Source organism: Chelonoidis abingdonii, chromosome 2 (assembly GCF_003597395.2).
Source record: "Chelonoidis abingdonii isolate Lonesome George chromosome 2, CheloAbing_2.0, whole genome shotgun sequence".
Taxonomy (NCBI): Eukaryota; Metazoa; Chordata; order Testudines; family Testudinidae; genus Chelonoidis; species Chelonoidis abingdonii.
In genome coordinates, this window is record NC_133770.1 from 61,117,699 (window position 1) to 61,143,529 (window position 25,831).

The 25,831-nt window shown below is 42.1% G+C and overlaps 1 protein-coding gene across 4 annotated transcripts in view; it reads left to right on the forward strand.

Annotated features, from left to right (window-relative positions):
• The window catches only part of HDAC9 (histone deacetylase 9), a 362,822-nt gene that overhangs the window by 55,129 nt on the left and 281,862 nt on the right, over positions 1 to 25,831 (forward strand). The window lies entirely within an intron of this gene.

The following is a 25,831-nucleotide window of genomic DNA, read 5'->3' on the forward strand; positions in this document are numbered from 1 at the left end:
GATCACATGTTGTGTCATGCTGAAGACTGGTGCATCAATCACAGGCCACTTCTCTCAGACCTTCCCAGTATTCTGAAGGCCCAGCTGTCCCTTCCTAGCACTTTGGAGCTTTCTCTTACCTCTCTCTGCAATCCCAGCTATTTCCTCCCTTTCTCTCTGTCACTCCCCTCTGCTGTGCACTTCTACCACCTTTCTCTTACAAGCTAAAGATCATGAGAAGTTTTATGTACTCCTTCTTTCTGGGGTTCCTACCTTGGGGTACATCTACACTACGGGATTATTCCGATTTTACATGAACCGGTTTTGTAAAACAGATTGTATAAAGTCGAGTGGACATGACCACACTAAGCACACTAATTCGGCGGTGTGCGTCCATGGTCCGAGGCTAGCGTCGATTTCCGGAGCATTGCACTGTGGGTAGCTATTCCGTAGCTCTCCCGTAGTTCCCGCAGTCTCCCCCGCCCCCTTGGAATTCTGGGTTGAGATCCCAGTGCCTGATAGTGCAAAAATAATTGTTGGGCATGGTTCTGGCTAAATGTCATCATTCCTTCCTTCCTCCGGGAAAGCAATGGCAGACAATCATTTTGCGCCCTTTTTCCCTGGATTGCCCTGGCAGACGCCATAGCATGGCAACCATGGAGCCTGTTTTGCCTTTTGTCACTGTCACCGTATGTGTACTGGATGCTGCTGACAGAGGCGGTACTGCAGTGCTACACAGCAGCATTCATTTGCTTTTGCATGATACCAGAGACGTTATCAGTCGTTCTGTACCATCTGCTGCCATCTGTAATTGGCAACTGAGGATGATTGGGTAATCTGTCATTCCTGTACCTCTGCTGCTATGATGGGTGCCTCCTTGGCTGATGGCTCGGCCGGGGTCCAAAGGCAAAATGGGAATGACTCCCCAAGCAATCCCTCCTTTATGGTATCTAAAAATAGAGTCAGTCCTGTCCTAGAATATTGGGGCAAGTGTACTAGAAAGCACCAGTGTATCAGAGAACCAGAGAGCACCAGCGCTCGAGTCAAGATCCTGCAGAGAATGACGCGCTGGCATGCCTTTCGGGGGTGCCCCTGCAAAACCCCACCCGTTGCTTCCCTCCCTCCCAACCTTCCTGGGCTACTGTGCAGTGTCCCCCCCTTTTGTGTGTATGAAGTAATAAAGAATGCAGGAATAAGAAACAGAGAACTTGTTCGTGAAGATAAATGAGGGGGAGGCAGCCCCGGACTCTGAGAGTCCAGGCAGACATTACGTGGTGCGGGGGGGAGCCCAGCATGCTGCTGCTATGATAGTCCAGCCAGTACAAATCTTTCTTTTACACAGGAAAGGTTGGCAGGCTGATGGAGCTCAGCCCCAGTTGCTATTTTGATGAAGACGGTTACCAGCCGTTCTGTACCATCTAGTGGGAATACTGGGAATCATTTCTATTTATTTACCCAGCGCCCCTGGCCAGCCTCACCTGAGGCCAGCCAGGAGGTTACTCAGCAGCTATCAAGCATATTGTACCGTTCTGCCACCGGCGGAGGGAAAGCAGAGCGAGATTACTGCTCTTTATTGCCGCAGGCATCACATCTACCAGCAGGCCATCAGTACCATAGGGACATGTAAAAAAGTCAGAAACAGTTTTTTTCCCTTTTCTTTATGGGGGGGAGGGAGTAAATTGACGAGCTATTACCCTAAACCAACGGCCGGACATCATGTTTGAACCATACAGCATTGGGAGCTCAGCCAAGAATGCCAATACTTTTTTGGAGACGCTGTGGACTGTGGGAATAGCTGGAGTCCTCATACCCCCTCCCTCCCTCCATGAGCGTCCATTTTATTCCTTTGACTTTTCGTTACGCTGTCACGCAGCACTGTGTAGCTTGGAGTTTTTTTTTCAAACGTTGCATTTACTTCTTGTACCGGGCTTCTGTATAGAACAGATTGTTCCCCATAGAGCGATCAGATCCGTATCTGCCGGTACGGTCCATGTGGAGCTCTTTTTGGATTTGGGACTGCCATCGCGCCACGTGTCTATCGAGCTCCACGCTGGGCAAACAGAAATAAATTAAAGTTTCGCGGGCTTTTCCTGTCTACTGGCCACTGCATCGAGTTCAGATTGCTTGTCCAGAAGCGGTCGCATGGATTTGCACTGTGATACCGCCGGGAGGCCAATACCATCGATGTGCGCCACAACTAACCCTAATCCCATATGGTAATACCGATTTTTAGCGCTACTCTTCTTGTTGGGAGGAGTACAGAAACCGATTTAAAGAGCCCTTTATATCGATATAAAGGGCCTCGTAGTGTGGACAGGTGCAGCGTTAAATCGGTTTAACGCTGCTAAAATCGGTTTAAACGTGTAGTGTAGACCAGGCCTCATTCAGACACCCTTATTGAGTGTGTTGAGGAGGGTGGCTATAGGGTTCTGTTTAGGTCTGCACTGGCTCCCTGCATACCTGCCAGTCCCTTCGTGGCTAGATTTAGCTGCTCCCTGCTATGCAGGCACATCCAGCAGGGAATGGAAGAAGAGAGGGGACTGTAGTGCTTCAACAGGGAAACAGATCTTTCTGGCAGTGAGGGAATGGGAGTGACATTCAATATCTGCATGGACCCCAGTGGCAGCCAGGCTCAATAAAGCAGTTTAACCGCCCCACTCCTTGGGGAGTGAGAATTCTCTCCATGTCTATACCACTTTTAACTGAGGGTATGTCTACACTACAACATTATAGAAGTTGTTTTTTTAGAAATTGTTTGTATACAGTCGATTGTGTGTGTCCCCACACAAAATTCTCTAAGTGCATTAAATCAGTGGACTGCATCCACAGTATCAAGGCTAGCGTCAACTTCCAGAGCGTTGCACTGTGGGTAGCTGTGAGTAGCTATCCCACAGTTCCTGCAGTCTCTGCCGCCCACTGGAATTCTGGGTTGAGATCCCAATGCCTGATGGGGCAAAAACAGTGTCACGGGTAGTTCTGGGTACATGTTGTCAGGGCCCCCCCTCTCTCTCCTCCCCTCCCTCCGTGAAAGCAATGGCAGACAATTATTTTGCCCCTTTTTTCCTGGGTTAACTGAGCAGACGAAATACCACGGCAAGCATGGAGCCCGCTCAGCTCACTGTCACCGTACGTCTCCTGGGTGCTGGCAGACGTGGGACTGCGTTGCTACACAGCAGCAGCTCATTGCCTTTTGGCAGCAGATGGTGCATAACGATTGGTAGCCATCATCGTTGTACTCCTGGGTGCTCTTTTAGCTGACCTTGGTGAGGTCGGTTAGGGGCGCCTGGGCAGACATGGGAGTGACTCAGCCAGGTCATTCCCATCTGTCATAAACAGATAGCTAAGGGTTAATATCTCTTTCACTTGTAAAGGGTTAACAAACAGTGACCTGCAACACCTGACCAATCAGGAAACAAGATACTTTCAAATCTCGGTGGAGGGAAGCCTTTGTTTGTGGTTTTTGGGTTTTGCTTTGTTCTCTCTGAGTCCTGGAAGGGACTAGACGTGCAACCAGGTTTCTTGCCAATCTCCCTGCTACAGTCTCTTATATATTCAGATAGTGAGTATTTAATTTTAGAAGGCGGTTATAGTCTTTTAAATTTGTTTTTCTTTATTGCAGATGTGTAGTTTGCTGGAAGTGTGTTAGATCGTATTTTGCTGGGGAGGCTTTTCTCTCTGGTGGTCTATTAAGCTGAAAGACCCTGTAATGATTACATCTTGTACTTTACAAAGATTTTTCTTATTTTTCTTCTTTTATTAAATCTTCCTTTTAAAAGACCTGTTTGATTTTTCCTAGTTGAGGCTCAAGGGAATGAGTCCTGTACTACCAGGAGTGGTGGGAGACAGGGAGAAAAGAAGGAGGGCCGAAGGGGGAATCCTTTTAGATTTCATGGAGCTGAATCTGTTTTGCCTCTGGGTGAGTGGAAGCCTCTGTTTAAGATTCAAGGACTTGATCCCGTGGATCTCAGGTTAACCCAGGGAGGGAAAGCCTAGGAGAGGCACTATGAGGGAAAGAATTTATTTCTTGTATTAGGATCCAGGGAGTCGTGCATCTTGGCGGTCCCCAGGGAAGGTTTTGGGGAGACCAGAGTTTATCAGGCACTCAGAGTCCTGATTGGTGGCAGTGTATCAGATCTAAGCTGGTAATTAAGCTTAGAGGAATTCATGCTAGTACCTCATTTTTGGACTCTGAGGTTCAGATTGAGGAAAGAATACTATGACACCATCTTCTGCTGAGCAGCCAGGAGATGATGATGGCTAGCAATCATATTGCACCATCTTCTGGCGAGCAGCCAGGAGATGATGATGGCTAGCAATTGTAATGCAGCAACTTCTGGCAAGCACCCAGAAGATGATGATGGCTAGCAGTCGTACGGCCTAAGATGTAAAAGATAGATGGAGTGGATCAAAACAAGAAATTGACCCGGCAATGTGCACATCTTGCTGATGAGCTCTTCATGGTCACCTGTGCTGATCAGCTTGCCATGCTGTCCAAACAGGAAATGAAATTCAAAAGTTTGCAGGACTTTTCCTGTCTACCTGGCCAGTGCATCTAATCCCCTCGTTGGAGGAGGAGTAACGAAATTGATTTAAAGAGCCCTTTAAGTCAAAAAAAAGGGCTTCGTCGTGTGGACGGGTCCAGGATTAAATCAAGGTAACGCTGCTAAATTCGACCTAAAATCATACTGTAGACCAGGCCTGAGGATCCTGGCCCCCTCCATGCTGTGAAGCATCCACACACTTTGTGGCCCCATCTTCCAGTACTCACGATGGTGGTCTATGAAATGGCTGGCAGTGTCACTGTGTAGCAGTCATCAGCCTTTATGATGTGCCACCCCCTGGGTTGAAGTGTGTGTCACTACTGTGCTATATCAGATCTCTGCCAAATGTAGAAAGAATTAGATCATTCCTGAATGCAAGAGCTCCTAAGCCAGTAAACCAGCCAACTTCTTAGGTTTTAAGATAGCAGCAATATGGTTTTAAGTAGCTGCTGCCGGATACAAAACTACAGTAGGTAGTTGATAATGTATTTTTAGCCAAGCAAAGCATACAATGATCAAAATTCATGCCCGAGGAAATTCTAATCCCTCTATGTATTGAGTACACACAGCTCCCAATTACTTCGTAGTATTGGGGCCTAACTTTCTAAGGCCCTGATGCTACACTGGGATGCATGGGGGCAGTTCACCTCTCTCAGAGGTGTTGTTTCAGGCTCTCTTCAGACTCAGGCAGATGCTACTGCATTGTTTATACTTAGGTCACATTTTTGACCTTTCCTTCACAACCTCAGGCTAGCTAGTTACAGAAGAAAGAGAAAGAAAGAAAGATTCTGGTGTAATCACATCACCCTCAGAGCTGCAGCCCTGGGCATGGGACCTATACTCCCTGTGCCTTAATCCAGCTCTGTTTCACATATGTTTAACTTTACATTCAGTGGGACCACTCACACGCATAATGTGTGAACATGTGTAAGGGTTTGCAGGACTGCAGTCTTAGATAGTTTTTGGTAAGTCTAGGTAGCTGAGCTGAGGCTGCTTTCCTCTTCAGCATCTCCCATCCCAGCCTGACTGTTTTATGGTAACACTGAAACCCAATCCCTCTGCAGATTTAGCTCAGAATTGTGTTTATTTGCTTGTGGTAGGTTTTAGTACAAAATAAAAATTTCAAGAATTCTGCTTTCAGGGTGCTTTTTTTTTTTTTTTTCCCAAAGAAGATTATAGTCACTCTGAAGAGTAAATGATCGACTTTTAACAGCATGTAAAGAATCAGTGCAATATAAATCATGGCAATTGTGTATTTCAAAAAGAAACTTTAAGTGAGCTGGGGTTTTTTTGTTGTTTTTTTTACAATAATGCAAGCTACAGATTCCAAAAAGCCTAGTAAAACCATTAGGAACAAACTATGCTAGAAAATACAGGTATTTGGATACATTAATCATTTTACTCAGCAACTGAAGAAGTGTGTTGATATTTCTTTACTCCAGAGACTGTGGTTCAGTCCTTGGTGCCCATGATTGGGAACCACAGTAATTTAGCAGGAAGTTTATACTGGTCTCGAATGTACCTTGCAGTATTGTGTAGCTGATTGTGGAAAAGGAAATCACAGAAAGAAAGAGTTACAGCATCTCTGCACTCCTTCCCAGGCCAATAAGTACAACTAGATCAATGACTAGCTCAATAAGGTTCCACAATGGGGGATGCAGCAAAGCTTTCACAATCAGATTAGTAGCTGGAGATGTTGCTCACATGCCATTCTGATCCCAAGGATTTAGAGAGAGCATGATATGGGAGGAAACTTTTATAATAGTTTATTTTTAATTATCCAATAAATTGCGGTTAAATTTGGTGTCCATTTAAGTCCTTGTTTATTGCCATTCCTTTGGTACTGTCTGTGTTGTGATCCTCTGTGTTTTGTCAGTCAGATTGTTTATTTGCATACATTGCTGCTCCAGATATTGCTGTATGAGATAAGACATATGTTGTTTAGCTTGTGTAGAAAATAGTATTCATCCATAATAAGAGATGGGTAATAGCTGTATACTGAGTGGACTTCTTGGTGCTATGCATTCTGACCTGTGTGTGGCATTTATTTTCTCTCTCTCTCTCTCTCTCTCAAAAAAAAAAAATCAGTCATAATATACCAGTGAGTTTCTTTGTAACCCAATGTAACATTAATGCATGAAACAAAGGTCCACTAATCTATCAGAGAATAAATAGCTGCAAATATGCTTTCCAGGAAAGTGTATCTACTGATGTTGTTTTAAAGCAGGCAGAGTATAGGTAAGAAATTACTTGTAAAATAATGCACACAATTATTGCTACTGTTTCACTGCATCATAAATATCTATTTTATTTTTTATCTTTGATTTTGGCAAGCTCACTGCATGTTCAGTAGTATTTGCGAGGCTAAATGCATTGCTGTCTATCCCTGGAACCCACAGAACCAACACTGTGCGTATAAATAAATGAAACCTACTTTCACAAGAGACTGAGTACATTTTATTGCATTGTGCCTGTCTACTCTGTGTCAATATGATTCTCGTGTAGAAACAAGAGCTGTGAGATGTGCTGGGGAATAAATAGATATTTTCTAAAAAAAAAAAACTGTTGTCTTGAAATACCAAAGGAAGTGAATCATGCAAGTCCTTAGAACTGAGCAACATTAACTATATAAAAATGTTTTACTTCTTGGGTCAGACTGACATTCGCTTCAGAATGAATGATGGTTATTTGGTTTTTCTTCCTCATAATGATAATGGGGAATTTGTGATGGAAAAATATGTCACTAAATTGCACTAGGAATTTGTGGAAGGCAGTTTGATAGACTGTTTTAACTTATTAAGACTCTTGATGTCACAGCTGGAAAAGCCAGCGGAGCTTTCAGTTTGGTGGACCAGGAACTGAGCCTGACTGTCATTATCAAGATATATGATGTCATTATTATGACTAGGGTGACTAGACAGCAAGTGTGAAAAATCAGGACTGGGGTGGGAGGTAATAGGAGCCTATATAAGTAAAAGCCCCAAATATCTGGACTGTCGCTATAAAATCAGGACATCTGGTCACCCTAGTTATGACAGTAGTTAGTGCCCAGAAACCCATGGAACTTGACACACAAAGAAGAGATGAAATATAAATTGGATTTTTTTGAGCAGAAGATTCTTTTTATTAGATTGGAAGACCGTGTGAGTAATTCTGCGTTCAATAAATGACATGAGAGTGCAGTAATGTGGGCTTGGGTATTGTCATCAGATATTACTGGAACCCTTCTGCCCCTCTTAGTTGGCAGCAACAAGGGCTGGGTTCAGTATCCAGGGGTTCCGTTTCAATAATGCAATGCAAAACCGACTCGAGCCCCCACCCAGTGCCCTGGGACAATTACATACCACCCCCCACCCCAGGTGCCTCTAGGAGGCAATACTTCCCCTCTCGCAAGCACAAAGTCTGAGTATAGCAAAATCCTTTTAATAAAGGAGGGAAACAATGTGGCATCATATTTGGGAAACACCACAAACAGGATTCATAACATAAACCATGAGCAAAAGACCCAAGTAAGTTTGGCAATGTTCTTTTCCACTTAGGGTAAGTCCAATCACCCCAAAGTCCAACAACCCAAAAGTCTCTGTCCCTGGTCAGTGCCGCCCCAGGGTTCAAAAGTTTATCTGCAGAGCTTTAGCCCCCCAGCCTGGGTGGAAATGGAGGGGGGGGCACACAGGGTGTTGAGGAGCACCTTACGTGGGCTGGGGCTGACTGCTCCGCCTCTCCGTGAAGTTCTGCTTCAGCCTTCACCACGACCGGCTCCAGTCCACCAGCTGCGCCACTCCTCCAGTCGACCTGTGAGCCGCTCCAGCCGTCCCCACAAACTGCTCCACTCCGCTCTGCTTCACTCACTGTTCCGTGGGCCACTCCAACTGGCCCGCAAACCGCTCCGCACTGCTCTGCTCACTGTTCTGTGGGCCGCTCCAACCGTGCTGCAAACTGCTCCACTCTGCCAGCCGCTTAGCAGTAGATCTTCAGGCTCCCCCACTAGTTAACACAGCACTCAGTGATCTCAGCTCAGTAAGTTTAGCTGTTTTAGTGATTTCATCTTGTAGTAGGGGAGCCCCAGTGCTGGTGCACCACTGGCCCAAAGTGAATTCAGCTCAGCAACCTCTAGATGAACTCCTAATGGAATCAAAATTAGCTCTGCTGTTCAACAGTGGAGAGAGGAAGAGGTGCAATTGGTTTTCCAGGCCCTCAAAAGGGGCACATACCATCAGGTACACACACCAGCCCCCAACCTCTCTCAATTCACTGGGTTTTGGCAGCCATGTCCCTTGTCTAGCGAGTGCTACTTAATTGATAGTGAGACTCTCAGTCATAAAGCAGTCTCATAGTTCCTCATTCACATAATCAGGGTGACAACACTTTATTCTTCCTGCCCCAATAACAAAGAGATTGGGGATCCCAAAGCTGTCAAAATAACCATCCCAGGCTGTCGTGGGCTATGTTAGGCGGGGTGGCTGTGCAATTGCAAACACCTGAAATTCCTTTCCACACACCCCATAATTCACCATCAAATGTCAGAGTAGAGCTCATCCTGACTCTGCTTACATTACTAAAGAGAAAAAAACTGATGCACAGGTTAAAGTAACACTAGCTAAAACTAGCAATAGTTTATGATCTCAGCCTAGGAATGATTATACCTAAGTATTTATATAAGTAACTTGACTGGTAAACTTCCTCCAAAGTCTAAATATCTATTTAAAAAAATATAAATCTAATATTAATATATAATTTTAAAATAATCCTATAAAGCATAGCCATTGTTACTGTGGATTCCACAATGAACTATTTTAATTTTGTTTTTAATGTCTTTAATATGATTCAATTTTAATATTGCTTTGGGATTGTTATAGTAAATGTAAGCTACTGAAAGGTACTTTGCTGTATCTTTTTAAACAGCAATGCTAAAAATCAATAGATTAATTAATATAATCAGGAAAAATACTTAAAAGTTGGCCAAGGTGTGTGTAGGGTGACCAGATAGCAAGTGTGAAAACCAGGACACTTTTTTTCAGGGGATGGGGGTACAGTTGCCATATTAGACAAACTCCATATTATCGGGACGTTCCCGATATCATCAGGATGTCTGGTCACTTTAGGTGTCTCTTGCAGTTTGTCTGGCCACCAGTGGCAAGGAAGTTCCAGAGCTCAGCGACATGTTTTTTGTTATTTACTCAAGGAGTTTCTTGCTGTAATGTGTTTATTTACCGAATTCCTTGATGATGGAATTTGAACAGATTAATATGCCTGAGGGAAAATCAGCTCCTCTTAAATAACAGCAGTTCCACTTTAGGCCATATTTGTCAAAAGAAGCCGTGTGATCAGTGGGCAATGGCTTTTTGACTGGAAAACTAACTTTAGTTTCCAGAAGTTATCAAACATGCTTGCTTGTTGAAATGAGGTGAAGACTGAAAGATTAGATGCCTGTAGGTTTTTGACTGTTCACCCAAAATTCAAAATCTGTTTTGCTAAACTTTCCAAAACGGACAGTGAAGATTTCAAATTCAGATCTAACATCTTTTGGCTGTGATATGTTGTTTTAATATAGCTAAGGAAAGCTAAGGAAAGCACGTTTCTGAAAAATAAAATTAATACACCTCTACCCCGATATATTGTGATATATTGCGACCCAATATATCACGTATTCGGATATAACACGGTAAAGCAGCACTCCAGTGGATCAAAGCAAGTTTGATATAACGTGGTTTCACCTATAATGTGATAAGATTTTTTGGCTCCTGAGGACAGCGTTATATCGAGGTAGAGGTGTATAACTGCAAATAATATGATGTAAAATGCCCACTTGAAGTTCTAGGAGCATTTATCCCCAAAGAGCCTCTCACAGTCACCCACCTTGTCTCTCTAATATCGTAATATCCTGGGACCAATATAGCTTCAACAACGCTCAAGGTCATTCTCAATGTATTCTCCATGCAGTTCAGTTTTATCATGTATCTATTGAATAGCGACCCAGTTCATCTCTCACTGAAGTCAATGGGAGTTTTATCATTGACTTCAGCTAGGGCAAGATCAGGTCCTGCATAATCATAGAATCATAGGACTGAAAGGGACCTCGAGAGGTCATCTAGTCCAGTCCCCTGCACTCGTGGCAGGACTAAGTATTATCTAGACCATCCCTGACAGGTGTTTGTCTAACCTGCTCTTAAAAATCTCCAATGATGGATATTCTACAACCTCCCTAGGCAATTTATTCCACTGCTTATCCACCCTGACAGTTACAAAAGTTTTTCCTAATGTCCAGCCTAAACCTTCCTTGCTACAATTTAAGCCCATTGCTTCTTGTCCTATCGTCAGAGGTTAATGTGAACAATTTTTCTCCCTCCTCCTTGTAACAACCTTTTATATACTTGAAATCTGTTATCTTGTCCCCTCTCAGTCTTTTCTTTTAGGGAAAGAGGTTCTTTGGTGGAACTGAATTTGGTTTCTCTAAAGGATTTTCAAAGTTGTCAGAAATCTCCTTTAGCAAGCTCTAAAACCAGGTTTTACATATTCTACAGCCTTGCACCAGTGAATCAAAGGAAGGCTTCTGGAGATGTAAAGCAGTGATTGAGAGATTAAGGTTTCACTATGCTTTTTTATTTGTGGTGTATTTTGGGGGTAATTTATATGATGGTGAGTAAGCCTCAGAAGGGCTAGAGATTTAATTAGAAAAGCATCTGAAGTGTATCTATCTTAGGGTTTTATACTCCCACCCATCAATCTAGTATCTAAACCCTGACTTCCCTGGAGCTCTGTGCCCTCTTCTCTTCTTCCTTAGTCCATTTATTCTGTAATCAGTCCCCACAACTCCATTCCCTCTGCCACCACTTTCCCAATGCACCTTCCATCGCACGGACTCTCAACCCTGGCTCACAGCTCATATCTTCTGCTCCTAATTTCATCCCTCTGAATTCCTCTGGAAACAGTCCAAGGACTTCCTCCTCTACAAGTGTATTCTCTCCTCCTTTATGACTATCATCTTTCTCACAAACCACTTGTATTTGACTTCGCCAGAACTATTGCCTCTACATGTTGTTCATCATCTTTGATTCCCTCCTCAAAACTTCTGGACCGTGGCTTGATCTCATTGGCAGCCCATATGGCTTCCAAAATATCTAGGTGGTCTTGTCCTCTCCTCCCTGGATGCTTTCTCTAAGGACTATCAGCTACCATTTTACAATCAAGGTTTAATGTGATCTCAAAAAAGGTTTTGGGTGTATCTTTGCTGACTGATGATATTTCATTAATAAACACAATTTTAGAGATACTACCTCACCCAAAATTTAAGAGCTCAGCCCTCTAGTTTAAATGCCAATTCACCATCAATCAACCCATCTCAAAGTTGACCCTTTAATTTAATGGCTGGGTTTGTATCTGAGGTACTTATAGGCCCCATTATTGTATTATCGGAGTGCATCAAAATCTTTAATGTATTTATTCTTGCCAAATACCTGTGAGGTAAGGAAATATTTTGCCAGAAGCTGGGAATGGGCAATAGAGGACAGATCTTTCAATGGTTACGTCTTCTGTTCATTCCCGCTGGAGCACCTGGCATTGACCGCTGTCGGAAGACAGGATACTGGGCTAGATGGACCTTTGGTCTGACCCAGTATGGCCACTCTTATGTTCTTATTATCCTCATTCTACAGATGGAGAACAGAGGCTAAGCAATGTGCCCAAGGTCACACAGGAAGTCTGTGGTAGAGTAGGCAATAGAATCAAGTCTCAAGTCCTAAACTATCAGCCGAATCACTGAACCATCCTTCCTCTTGCTTAACTGAAGCCCAGCCATTAATTGTGACCCCCATTTAACCCAATCCTTTTTAAAGTTTTCCTTCATGTCTGCCTGCACAGCCTTTAGGTGACTGGTGTTTAGAGCAGTTACTCCCACTTTGTTCTTCACTTAGCTCTTGGTGTACCATATCGGATGCAATAATTCCATAAGGGATTGTGAGTCGGGTCCCATTAGTTGCAGAGGATGTCCTGAGAGTGCAGAAATAGAAATTCTTACGTATCACAATGTGACCTCTTCAGTTAGGTTACAATTTCAGTTAATAACATTAAATTTTTTTCACAATGAACTATGTTAAGATGGGCCCACGTAACTATTAGTTGAGACCAGAAACAAGGTAGAAATACTAGTTTTAATGTGGTAAATAGTTCTTTCGGTGTCTGGCTGATTAGGCTGGGATCCTTGAATTTTAATTTTGGGTATCTAATTCCCTTAGACAGACTTGAAAATTCTAACCTGAGTGTTTATACTGGGTCTGATCCAAAGCCTACTAAAAACAATAGAAGTCCCTTACAGTCAGGCCTACTGTAGTCTTACAGCTATGGAAAATCTTGCTGGGGAAAAGAATCTTTAGTGAGAATCTGAGGAAAAGATACCAAAAATCCTCTTACTGGAGTGACTCGTTAACTGTCAGATGAGAGGAAAATAGAAGCAACCACTATTTATAAATTGATGTGCTAAGATGCAGAAAACCAATTAATGGGTAACAATTTATTTTTCTCAGTTTCTTTGAATCAGATGTGATGCTATGCTTTACTTATTATTTCGTAGCAGAATTGTACAAAATTGTTCTATGTAGTTACTTCATCTAATGGTCCAATTTCTGTATGTATTTAGAAGTGATTCATTTGTCTAGTCAATTAGGCTATGGAGTATTGTGGAACATACGAACATTTTGCAGTGATTTTTCAGAATAAGAGTCGTTTCCCTATCTAATGCAGCAGTACCTGGAAAGCTGCCATCATGAAAAAAATCCTATAGTTTGTTTGCTTGGTGATTAAAAATTACAAAGGCAAATGTTTGTCAAAGTGAAGAGAAATTTTAATTTCTTTCTCACCCAGCATCTTAAAAACTATAACTGTGCTTGCTCACAAGGTGACTTAATCAGAAGTAAATTGAAGACAGCCTGCAGTGTTTACAGTTTTTAGTTGAGCCAGCGTATGTCTAAAACATTTGGACTAAGAGAAATAAGGAAGGAACGCTATTTGAATGGAAATCTGGGGTATTGTCCTGACAATGGGAATATTAGAACATCGTTCTAGACCAGCCTGGTCACCCTACAGTCATACATGAAAGACTGTATTAAGAGGAATTCTATTCCTGGGAAATATTTCTAATAATTCAGGATTATTCTTCATTTTTGATAAAGTGAAGACTAATTCAACCTGATTTTAATTAAATTGCCCATGCATATATATCTTGAGAGAAACCAGGAAGTCTGTTTGCATTCTATTTCCCTTTTTCTTTTCTTTTCTCTTTTCTTTTCTTTCTAAATGTATTTTATAGACTTAAAAAATGGACTCCCTCTAGTGGCTAAAATAATAGGTTCACATTGCAGTGTATGTTAGCCATATATCTATGTGGTCTAGGGAATATTGAGTATACCTCATAGCGTACAGTATTTTGGGGTTTCATTGTTAAAAAGATCTCAATATCTATTTTCTCTCTGAGTGTAAGATGGGTCACTATATTTTAGTGTTCATTATGTCTATCATCAGAATATTCTAAATTGAATAAGAACAATTAAACATCTTTGTGTTAAAGAAGCAAAATGAACCCTTAGCAAAATAAATAAATATATGAGCAAAGTCAGATCTAAACCATTTCATGTGTTCAAAGAAGCCAAATTAGAAAAAGAGGAGTTCAAATACACAGTATAATAGATTAGAGAAGCTAGATACATCACATAATTGTGTGAACTAAATATTAGATCTCTCAGCAGCTTAATTTTGTTTTCAGCTCAAGAATGTAATTTGATATTTGAAGAAAACCCACAAAGTATGACTTTGCCAAGTAGACCTCACTGTTTACAGTGGAAAGAGTCCTGTAAAATGTTGATTGAGTAGAACTGTGAATATGTGTTGTTTCTCTTCTTCTCTACCTTAAGCAATCCCCATAGTCATTTTTAATAGCAAAGGGGAAAAAAGACTTTCTTGGGATTATTTTCTGTAAATTGCTGTGGCTTGAATTTGGATGCTGTAAAACCAAAATGTCTTCATGTTTGGGAGGCAGTGGCATGCATTAAGTGTTCATGACAATTGATGGGTACTTCCTTGATTTCCTTTTTTACTTTCTGTTGTGTGTCATGTTGTGTAATCACTCACACTGAAGCTCCTCTTTTATAATCATAAACATCAGTGGTGGAAAAGATCTGTTGATTTATATATAGTCCATCCCAAAGCCAATCCAGGATTGTTTTCCAAAGTAAACACCAGCTGCAGGAGATGGTGCAGTGGGTAAGTCAGGGCCTTCCATTGTTCTATAATCCTCTCACCAGACCTAGAAGGACCCTCCCAGGAAGCAAGGCCCAATAGCTTCCCCATCCCTTCTTCAGGGGAAACTGGAGTAGTAGCTGCTTTCTCACATCAAAATCATCTCAGCTGTGCATCTTGAGCTCTGTATAATTTTTCCATTGGTTTTTTGTCCCCTTCATCCCACTCCACTCCTAAAACTGCAGCTCTCCATCGTACCAAGCCTCATGCTGCCTGCTCATTGTGCTTTCCCCCTCTTTCTTCTGAGTCCCTGTAGTCAGCCCACCCTCAGCTTCAGCTCAGCTATAGTGTCTTGAGTCTCTTGCCCTTGGGTCCCCTACAGGAACCACGCTTTCCTGAGCAATCTTATTCTTCACAGCAGGAGTTCAAGTCATTCCTGGGGTCTTTTTGAGTCCAATTTACAGTCCCCTGGAATCTAGCCCCTGGTGGCATTTCCCAGAACTCACCACAGGTTGCTGGCTAGAAGCAGATCTCCAGGGCCTTCGCTCAGATTGAGTTTATTGTGTCAGATTGCCTCAAACAAAGTGGTTGAAGGAAAAATTTAGTAACTGCCTCAAGCTGAGCTGCCCTTCCTACCGGAGCTCACTAGCAGTCCTTGGCAGCCTCTCTGCTCCTAGGAAAACTGCCTCCCCTCCCCCCACTCTAGTCTCACCCTTCTAAACTCCACTTCTCCAGGTGTGCCTAACTGGTGCTGCCTGAGTGCAGGAGGCCTTTTCATCAGTCACCCTCTTTCATTTCCCCCTTTAGTCTAGCCCTAAATTTTCCTGTCTCTTTATTCACTCACCTCATTTGCTTTAACAATGCGTTCATCTTCCCTGTGTCATTGCCACTACCAGACACACACACAAATATGCAACTGACATGGCATGTGTCTGCTTTCATCTGGTCTCTTTGCATTTATGTTGTATCCCTTTGTGGTCTGGTAGCACCTAAAATATTCTAGGTGTGGCGTGCGCGCACACACACATACACACACAAAGTCCCTGGCCTGAATAGCATGCAGTCTACGAAAACAAGGAACATATTAAAGGTAGAGGAAGAGGGAGATAAAATATACAATGAAATATATCATTTTTTACTAATAAATATAAACAGTATTTAACAACCTTGTATATACAAGATCTTTACTCTTTGGGTAGCAGTGCAGGTTTCAATAAGTATCTCATTACCAGTTTATCTAGTCCCACATTGCAAAAGAACTTTAAAGGGGTATTATCATCTTGGGATTTTTGTTTCTCCTCTGTAGGAAGCTTCAGTTCAATCCCTCCCTTTTCTGTTTCTGTGATTAGAAACCATATTTAGCCCCCTGCTTGCTTCCAAAAACATTGATTAAAGGCATTGAAATAATCAAGTGTCTTTTTTTAATTTCCTGGGTTTAATGACTTCTCAAGAGGTTGTGAGCTTAGCGAGTTGTGGCACATTAAGTTACACTATGCAATGTGATAAAACCTGGGCGTTCTCATATCTAAATGACATACATGTAGCCGTAGAAATTCAAAAGGCTGAGGCTTGCTAAGTATGCCTTTTAGAAATGTAAATTCTAGGGTCTTGGTTTTTTATATACTTTTTCTAAATTATGTTACCTGCTGTCCTCTGACAGGTTTGCACTAACTTGGCTGCCTGTCATGGCCCTAACTCATATTTTCTGGGAGCAATGGGTAGCCCATGTTTGAGCACCAAATTTATTTGTGGACAGTTTGCTCACACGTCTGCCTAATGTATGAGCTGCATTTGGTAGCAAATGGTATTAGGGGACACAGCTACCAGCCCACTCACGTGATACTTCCTTTGGGATCTCAGCTCTAGGAGAAAATTCTTGACCCCTCTTCTATACTGGTGTGATTTCATGGAAACTGGTTTTATCTCCACTGCTGGGGAGTGCTCAGCTGATGGAAAGCCATTATAGCCACTAGCCTTCCTACATCCTCCAATGCCAGCCAATGGTGGAATGAGGTGGAGGAGTCAGAACATAGTGTGCTCTGGCTACGTTTCGTTGGCAGACAGTCCTTTGGGCATGTTGGCAGCTCTATTAGAGCCCTGAGAGCCATCAGAGCCAGGTGACAGAATCAGGGGTCCGTAATCAGCTCTGTAACCCTTCCCCACCCTGCCTCCCACAACCATCCCTTTGTTTTCCAAGCCTGTTTTTAGCAAACCAGAGAATCTGGCCCATATTTTTTTTACTATTCAATCTCAGTGACTGGGAGTTAAAATGACCTTTTAGGAATTGCATTACATTCATTTGACAGTTTCAAGGTGGTGTTTGCTAAAATCCTTCTTAGTTAGATTTTTAACAAAAGTCATTGAGAGAGTTTTTTTGCCTTCTTTGATTACACACAGTAGTTTGAGATGGGAACTGCAGGATTGCTGAAATCACAGTCTGTTTTTACATTTTTGAAAGAAAGAAGACTGGGGAAAGCATGTGGCCAGTGTATCACTGCTATCCTTTACTTTTTGCAAATACATCAGGATATGTGTGTGTGTGCGTGCATGTGTGAACACCAAGGATTCATTTGGATCAATGTTTGTGTGTGCGTATATACGTACGCACACAGCCAATTATATGATCCTATCTAATTCACACTTCAGAACTCTGTTGCATATGTCACATGGATTGAAAACTGGCTACATGACCTTAAACAAGGGTAATGATGAACTGTATTGAGTTGGGGATGCGTGTCTATTTAGTGCTGCAGACAATGCTGTCACATTAGATCCAGTCTTCAGTAATGATCAAGAAAAGACAGGAAGACAGGGCTACAGTTGTGTCTGGTCACTGCATGGGGTACATAAGGGTTGAAGAAGGCTTGAGTAAAGAAAACCAAGGAGGGATCTGATAAAGTCTTCAATTATGTTAAGGGTTATTATAAAAAGGACGACAATCAGTTGTTCCCCAGGTTCACTGAAGGTCGAACAAGAAGTAATGGGCTTAATCTGTAGCAAGGGAGGTTTAAGTTAGATATTAGGAAAAACTTTATAAGGATAGGTAAACACTGAAATAGACTTCCAGGGAGGTAGTGAAATCGCTGTCATTGGAGGTTTTTAAGAACAAGTCAGACAAACACCTGTCAGGGATGGTCTGTATTTACTTGGTTCTGCCTCAGTGCAAGGGGCTGGATTATATGACTTTTCAAAGTCCCTTCCAGTCCTACGTTTCTAGGATTCTATTATTACATTTTCATTCTTTCTTGCCTTTTCTTGCATACATATGCAGCAGTCAGGCACAATCTGGCCAGCTAGATGCAGATATGACATATCTACACATAGCATTTATACTGTGTGTATATTACATTATCATTAATTAGTTGTCACCATGAATGTAACATGGACTTTGGAGCTGTGGAAGAAGTTCAAAGGTTGAGGAGAGATTCTGCAGTTTAAAATATATCCACATTTATTTTTGGCATATTTTTATCTTGCCTGCAGGAGAAGTATCTAGAATTAAGACCATTCAGATTCCCTGTAAGAAAAGGGCAGTTTCTGAAAAATGAACAGTCCCATCTGTCAGCAGGTGTAGAGAATCTGTGGGTAAGAACAGTACTGGCTGAAGCATAAATAGAGCAACATGGAAATCCAAATATAGCCCAGGTCTGACTTTGACAATATATCATCATGGTTTTGGTTTTAACAGATTTTGAATTTGTTTCATATTTTAATGTAACATCTTGTGTGCATTTGCCCATAATCCTCCGACTCCTTTTAGTTAACAGCAAGATGTTGGCTTGATGTTTGCAAGAAAACTGGAAAGCTGATAAATGGAGCTTTTTGCTAAGTACTCACTAGTGAAGTAATAGCAAACACTACAACATTTAAGAACTTCAGTATTACAAATTATATGGCATTCATGTTTGTGTTATGGTTTATTATGACTGTTTAACTCAAAAACATATTTGCAGAGAAAGAGTCTGAGTTTAGTAAATCAATATAATACAGGCTTTGATTTTTAAAACAGCCAGCCAGCTAGCTTTTATTTCAGTGTTGGTATTTCAAGGCCTCTCACTGATATTTTAGAAGTTTGCGGTTGTCTGAGCTTCCTTTTCGGGCCCTTGGGAAATAAGAGAATGGTAAATCAAAGCCCAGAACGCTGTTTGCATTTATTTTACTTCTCATTTATGACATGTATGCAAATATTTAAAAGAAAAAGAGAATAGGTATAATCATGGTAAGATCCCTTCTGAAGAACAAGGGGGAATGCATTTCTATTACTCTACTCCTTGATATTGTAACATCAGATGAGAGTCAGGTTTGGTAATTCATTTATATTTCCATTTTCACAATGGTCCTTTAAGAGTGATCTAAGTGTAAATTTATTTTCTGGAAGAAAATAACTGCTCTTTAATTTCTTGTGCTTTCCCTTCCAGGCCAATACAAAGGAGAAGAGAATTGCAAAGTCACAAATGAGCACCTAACTCCCATTGAAAGTCATCGTGCCATTTGTGCTTTGAAAATCTCCCTGTGTGTATATTGTCATGTTTTCTACATTTCCATTTTGTCTTTGCTGTCCAGAGGCCAGACTATGATAGAGAAAATGTAATTCATGTAAACTGTGAAAATATTACAGTGAAATCTGTTAAGTGACCACTCCAGCACAAGTGCCTTCACTTACCAGTTGTGATGGTAGGGAATCATTCATGTTGAGCATACATTTTGTAACACCCTTTTTTACAAAACCTACACTTTAGTCCTAAATGAGGATGCTGGTGTCCCTGGAAGGATAACTATAATGAGATTCTCTTCAGACCATCTTGGCTCATATCATTCCACTACTAGTGGCTAAGGTCTTAGGGCCAGATTCTCAGCTGGGATAAATCAACTTTGCTTCATTAAAGCTGAGAATCTGGTCCTGGGCATCCCTTTAGATTGTGACATATCTCATTGTTCATGGACTGTCTGGCTTGATATATTCAATACTTTAAAAAATCAAAACTTGTAGCCCCCTTCGGCAATACATGGGTCCAGTCCTGAGAGCCATTGAATACATATAGCTCCTTCTGAAGCAAATGACAGTTGTGAGCACTCAGCTTCTCTCAGGAACAGGTCCAGAATGATGAATTATTGTGTAATTATTTCACATTGGACCATTTCAATAGTTTTCTTGCCAGACTCCATGTTTCCTCTATCCCTGGCTGTTCAAAACCAATGTTGCTCACTTAATTTTCCAGTATTCTCACTACTGACACATCTCTCCATTATTTGTTTATTTACATGGGCTGTGTGGTCCTGCCACACCACTTTTTCAGCATGCCAGGACTGCTCTTAGATTACAGGGTGTGCAATGTTCCTTTAATTCTGCCCAACAGGGAGATATTTCTTCCTCAACTGGCTCTGAGCTCCTGACCTCCTCTCCTTATACTCTATCTCGGGATGATTGCAAAGATCTCCCTGCATGGGCAGATCTCTGCAGCCTGCACGCTCTCCCAGTGGCCTTGTCTCACCCTCCTTCACTTGCTCCATCCCCACATGGCTGTCCTGTATTTTCCCGTAGTTCTACCAACTCCCACTTGTAGACCACTCCTATACCTTCCTCCATTGTCCCCCCATATCTCATTTCTGAAACCCCCTAGCGGTCCCTTTCTCCTACCCCCTCCACTCACTGCTTCAGGACATCACAGCACTGAGCAGATTCCATGCCAAAAAAATTAAAATTCTGCACAGAATATTTTAAAATTCTGCATATTTTATTTGTCAAAATAACACTACATAATCACACCAGTTTCAATTATTTTGGTACTTTATTTCAAAATACCTGTCAGCAAGTATGTCTGTAACAATACAGACAACAAAAGAGATTCCCCCAGGAGTAGAGAGTTAAAAGAAACCTGTATGACAACCCAGTTCCTCTTTCTCTTTATGTTTTAATGGGCACCTCAGTCTGGATGTGTCACGTGTCAGCTGGGCACATCTTGTGGGAAAGCTCTGCCCCTCCAGTCTCAGACATTGGCCCCCAGAATTCAGCCACAGGGATCCCCTGCAGCTCAGACACACACACCCCCAACCCACCAGAGCCCAGCTCTGTAGTGTCCCCTAGCCCAGACACCCATCCCTCTACCCCTAGAGCCCTGGGATCCAGAGAGAAAAACAGACTGATGCTGGATCCTGGGCTTGTATGGAGTTTCCTGCATGCTGCCTCCTTCCTTCAGGATGTGCTGGGAACTACAGGGGCCGGGAACCCTCCAGATCTCCCTTCCCCTCCTCCTTCCCCCCCCAGGAAGTGTCCTTTATTTGTGAGCTGGAGAGCTGGGCTCTGCTGGGTCCAGCAGCCCCTAGTGATGACCAGTAGCTCTGCAGCACCAATTCTGCAGGGAAAAATAAAGTTCTGCACAGAACATTAATTCTGTGTGAATTCTGCATTGCACAGTGGTGCAGAATTCCCCGAGCCTTTTCCTCAATGATTTGTCCCAACTCCTGGATTTTCTGCACATGAATCCTAAAGTTCAGGGGTTAAAGTAAGAAGTAAGTTCAAAGCATTGTCATTGATTTTTTTTATGCTTTACCACCACACTCTTACCATTTAAACTAATTTCTGTGGGTTCTCCAGCACCTTGGTTATGGGCATGTGATAATTTGTTGCTGGTCAACCCATCCCTTCTATTTCCACACTGAAAAATATTAATTTTGTACATGCATTTTCCTCTACTTTAGAATCTTAATTTAAGATTTCTGTATTCTCTGGATGTTTGTAACTCTTTACTATGTTCTAGTTTGTTTTTGTTTTCATTTTATGAAGTGAAGATGATGCTTGTGGATGGTGCTGTGCAACGTAATAATAATTTCAAGATTTACCTGTTTTGGAGAATATAATTAAAAAGAGTAGCAGTAACATTTTTCCAATGATACCATATAGAAAGGACTGTCTATTTTTTATACCTTGTTTCTCAAAATTGGGCTGGTATTTTGAATAGTTTGTGTCCCTTTCTTTGAAATTTGTTTCTTTGGGATTTTAATAAATCTTATAAGTTTTCATAAATCCTCCTTTACCTCTTAACATTAAAATTGCTTGCTTTAGGAAAAGGATGGCCACCTGTTGTCTTTTGCATATTCCCTGTTGCAATTGGTCATTTAATTTTAGCTCTTCAGCTTTTGCAGCCCTCCCTCTCCCCACAAAAGAAGAGCCACTCCGAAACTCTAAAATGCTTTAGCTACCCTCTCTCTTACCCCTGCCCCCAACAAGGTGACAAAAAAACTTGACCCTATCCTAGCTGCTTTAACTTGTCTGCCACCGGTTCCCATCTGAACAACTCAACCTGCTGCTCAGGAAATTCAGTGATGAAGGGGTTAACTTGAATTTCTACACTGCCAGTGAATGCGCTTACACAGTTCCTCTAAACTCAGAACTGTAAATGCATCGAACAAATTATGGTAAGCAAGCCTATTAGAATTCTTCATTAAATTTCAAATAAAGAATAGCAGACACATGCTAACCTGATCACCAGATTACAGCATCCCTTGTGAAAGGTCCTATATTTAAAAATGATATACTTGTGTACCAAGGAAGGTAATTGCCAAAGGAAGGAAAGATTGTCCCTGTTGTGAGAATATAGTGGTCAATGCCACGGACTGTTTTTTTTTCCTGATGTTTTCTTATAAAAATGGTGAGTAAGGCCCTGATCTTTGAATAGGCCAGTCAGCGAAAATTTAAACTGTGAGTCACTGGAAACAGCTTGAAATGGCATCCTTCAACAAAGGAGCTGTGCTCCTCCACTGTTGCCCATGTGTAAAGATGGCTTCAAGAACCAAAGCCTCAGCCAATTAAAATCAGACCTTCTGTATTGTTATACATGGATATGCAAACTCTATGCCTCCATGTACACGTTGGACCATGGTGTTTTGCAGGTGTTGCTAATATTTGCCCTAGTGTGTCAAAAACATTGCCGTAAGGCCCATATACTGAATGTAGCCTGTATAGAGACCCTTTTGTGACCCTTGTGCTGTTATATTTTAAGATTGAGGCAAAAGAAGTTCTTAAGGGAAACAAATATACTTGTTTTTGCAACTTGCTGAGTGTTTGTTCCTCTAACATTTTGGCATAGTTCCTGAATCGCTGGAGCTTAGAGTAACATCTTTAGTTGTCTCATCAGCAGACAGCAGGATGTCAAAGCTTGCTGTTTTCTTTATGCCCATCCTCCCCCTCCTTCCGCCAATGATTCTGGTAAGTCTTCAGATGGGAGACCTGAACCCAATGTTTCTTGGGTTGTTTAAAAATTCCCACTCCTAGTTCAGATGTGCACATGTTGCAAACACTGAATGTTAAGGCACTTTGTGTGCACTTGAAAAACGCACGTGTTCTAGTGTGATGTGGCTGTGTATAACACATGAAGCGTGATCCGAATAAACATTTTTGTGCCTTCTTTGATCTTTGTAAAATTTAAATGGTGGGGGGGAAAAGGAACCTCAACCATAATATGTCAAAGTTCTTATAGACTCTGTCTTTGACTTTGAACCCCATTATTCCACTTTTACACTGATTGGCTCCTCTATGTCAGCCTCATGAATTGGTAGGAAATAACCATAATGAAAATGGCCCAGGTCTGTACAACAGCCAGCACCTCAACAGCCAGCACCTTAATTAATGGTTTTATGTACATTTGTTCAGAATCATTTCTGAGGTTTTGGTTGATGAGGTTAGCTGTTACCAGGGATGCAGTTTCAGTACAGTGGTTGCTATTAAAAAGTCAGTATCACTGTACCAACAGTTACCACACAGTAGTATCTGAGATAACACAATTGTTACCAATACTTTTTGACAGGAAATACACCTCTACCACGATATAATGCTGTCCTCGGGAGCCAAAAAATCTTACTGTGTTATAGGTGAAACCACATTAAATCGAACTTGCTTTGATCTGCTGGAGCGCGCAGCCCTGCCCCCTGGAGCGCTGCTTTACCGCGTTATATCTGAATTTGTGTTATATCAGGTCACAATATATCGGGGTAGAGGTATATCTACATTGTCTCCAGGATCATCAGGGCCGATGCAACTCATTAGGCGACCTAGGCAATTGCCTAGGGCACTAGCATTTGGGGGGCGGCATTTCAGGTCCTTCAGCAGCGACTGCAGCGGCTGGATCTTCGGCCGCTCCGGTTGTCATCGGCATTTAGGCGGAGGGACCTGGGGCACGGGGGCATGGGGAGGGCTGCCTACAGCAAGTAAAGGACACACAGGGGAACTGCTCCCTGCCCAGCTCACCTCTGCTCCACCTTCTCCCCTGAGCACACCGCCCCACTCTGCTTCTCTCCCTCCCAGGCTTGCAACACCAAACAGCTGATTGGCACCGCAAGCCTGGGAGGCGGAAGAAGTGGAGAGGTGATAGCGTGCTCGTGGGGGAGGCAGAGAAGAGATGAACTGGGGCGGGGATCTGCCGCATGGCTCCCCAGGCCGGGGGGAGCTGACGCAAGGGGGATGCCTCAGGGTGGAGGGGGGAGCTGCCGCAGGGTGGGGATGTGCCTCAGGGCAGAGGGTGGAGAGCTGTCACAGGGCTTGGGGGGGGCGCAAGATGGAAGTTACGCCTAGGGCGCGAAACATCCTTGCACCCGCCCTGAGAATCATGAGCATTTGTAGGAAAATGCTGACTCTTTAACAATGACCACTGTAAATATTGTATACTGATTTACACAATCTCTGTTTCTGAATACCCACTCATTGATTTTGTCCTCAACAATGGGGGTCATAAGTTGAATTTGCTGAAATGGAGCCATCGGTATGCAGTTATTATTAGAGCTGTGTGAATTCTTTGCAGCAAGAATTTGAATCCCTTCAAACTGAGCGTGGGTTTCAGGTTTGCTACATTTTGCCGATTGAGAGAGGGAAGTTTCCATTGTTAGAAAATCTATTCACTTTCTCCCCCTTACCAGGTAGGGGTTCTCTGGGGATAGAGAGGTAGGATGCTTCTGGGAGGTAAGAGTTATAATCAGACTTGAATCACCAGGCAAACATGCAGGCGTTGGTTTGTAGCCAATGCCTGCAAACCAAACTACAGGGTTCAGTTTGCAAACACTATTGCAAACTGAACCCTGCAGGGTTTCCACAGCTCTAGTTACTATTATTGCTCCTGGTGAGGCTTATTATCCTGTCACAGAAGATGTAAGAAAATCCATCTCTTCACTTTAAACGTCATAAGCCTTTGTCACCCTACAACACAATTAATGTTAAAAATAGAACAGTGCCTATGATAAGATTGTGACTTGCAGGCGATGAGCCATTGTCCAAGTAACAAGTACGTATCTGGAGGGCCAGTCAACCTACACAGAACTGTCAGTTCGCTGATTGCCATTTCTCTCTGAGTTTGATGAAATATTCATGTCTCTGCTCTGCTCTTTGGAAGCACTATTGATTTCTTGTATAAATGCTGCTATATTTAGTCTAGACAAATGGAATGTGGATTGCAGCTGAATAATTTGGATGAAAGGCTGGGTTCTTGACTGCTGCTTTCTCCTGGTCTCAGGCAATTATTTGTAATCAAGAGTAGTTTTTGTAAGTTAAGGGTGATTTTTTACAATTTAGTGATTAGTCTCAGAACAAAAGCAAGCAGTTAGCCGTAATCATTCTGTTGGGATAGCAGGTTAAGAAGTCAAATTATGCTTTGAGATTTACAATCACTGTTTCAAGGAGTAAAACAAAATGTTTGATATTACCAGTTTATTGACAGAAACAGAATATAATAAAAAGGGAAAGATGTGGTGCCTCATGTCTTCCTTTAAAAAAAAAAAGTTTTTTTATTTTGCATTTGTCAGATGCCAAAGTATACCCAACAGATTTTAGCATATGCTTAGAACTCAGCTGAATCTGTTGGCTGTGAGTTTTAGCTTTCACAGCCAGCATGCTACTACTATTTGTTGGAATGTTTCTACTGTATTCTGTCCCTCTCTTCTTTGTTTTGAACTGAGGGAACAATAAAAGTAAATAAAACATGAGAGAAAATATGTATAGAAGTATGTGCAGCTCGTCATTTTGAGACACTGCATTTATAGCCACTCAATTTTTTTCAATAGAAATAGTTGCAGTGAACTAGTGTGTTTGTTTATAATTC